Here is a 1,425-nt window from a genome sequence, read left to right on the forward strand (position 1 = left end):
TTTTGAATAGAAAAAGGGTAAAGGACTGAGACACGCTAGAAAGTATTTAATAGATTTTAATTGAATTTGCTCTTGTTACCGTCAAATGACATGCTAAATAGTACAAAGGTACATTATTACCTGCTCCTGACATTATTCTGTGTTACTTACCGGAATTAGTGAAAGTGGATTTTGTGAAATTGGACCCTTCGAACATTGTGTTATTAATACTATCACAGGAACACGTAGTATACGTCGCATGAATATGCGGACATTCACCTAATTTATGGTGAAGCTTCCTGTAATGCCAGAGCTGCTCAAAGACTCTATGCAGAGCGATACCCCAATCTTCGGCATCCGGGTCGTGTAGTATTCGCCCAGACCCATAGAGAAATATATGAAGGTAAGTGATTTTTACACCTTTCTTGTTTGGTTCCTTGTTAGCTATAATTTTTCACTTTTTTAAGGTCGCATACCTAGAAGGCGTGGCGGCGAAACAGACGTCTTGCAACGATAGATGTTGAAGTTGTGTTAGAGAAAGTGGAACTAGGTCCATCGACTTCAGTGAGAATGATGGAAAGACGGACGGGAATACCAAAAACTACAGTTCACAAAGCTTTAAAAGACCATCGATTTCATCCCTACCACATTCAACGTCTTCAGGCTCTACAAGAAAGAGATTACCTGTCGAGGGTTTGATTTTGCCGTGAAATGTTGCGAATGCATGAATCAGACCCCAACTTTTTTAATAAAATAATTTGGAGCGATGTATCATCATGCAAACGTGATGGTTATTTTAATTTACATAACCTTCACATTTGGCATATAGACAATCCTCACGAAATGAGAGAAGATCGTTCGCAGTACCGGTACAATAAATCTTTGGTGCGGTATTTTTAATTGTCAGATATTGGGACCTGTGGAACTGCCGCCAACGCTCAACTCTCACAGTTATTTAGAGTTCCTTAAGGAACGGCTTCCAACTCTCCATTCGATTTTTTGTACTGGGGCTGTCTTAAGGACAAAATTTATTCAAAAACAATTCAAAACGAAGAGCATTTTCGGGAACAAATAAATGGAGCTGCTGCTGAGATAGCACAATTGAGTTTAAGATCTCTAAAAGCGTATTTTCTTAAAAGGTGCCGAGCTTGTATTAGAGTAGAAGGTCGCCAATTTGAGCATATTTTATCAATAAATGAATTAATTTTTCTTCAAACAACTCATGTATATCTGATTTCACGTAAACCCATCCTTCACACAAAATATTGATAGATATAGCCCTTGTTATAGACTCTAGTCCGAATTCCGGTAAGTAACATAGAACAATGTCAGAAGCAAGTAATTATGTACCTTTGTACTATTTAGCATGTCATTTGACGGTAACAAGAGCAAATTCAATTTAAATCTATTAAATACATTCTAGCGTGTCTCAGTCCTTTACCCACA

Source organism: Rhagoletis pomonella, unplaced genomic scaffold (assembly GCF_013731165.1).
Source record: "Rhagoletis pomonella isolate Grant_MI unplaced genomic scaffold, Rhpom_1.0 Rhpom_scaffold_00015, whole genome shotgun sequence".
NCBI classification, from domain to species: domain Eukaryota; kingdom Metazoa; phylum Arthropoda; class Insecta; order Diptera; family Tephritidae; genus Rhagoletis; species Rhagoletis pomonella.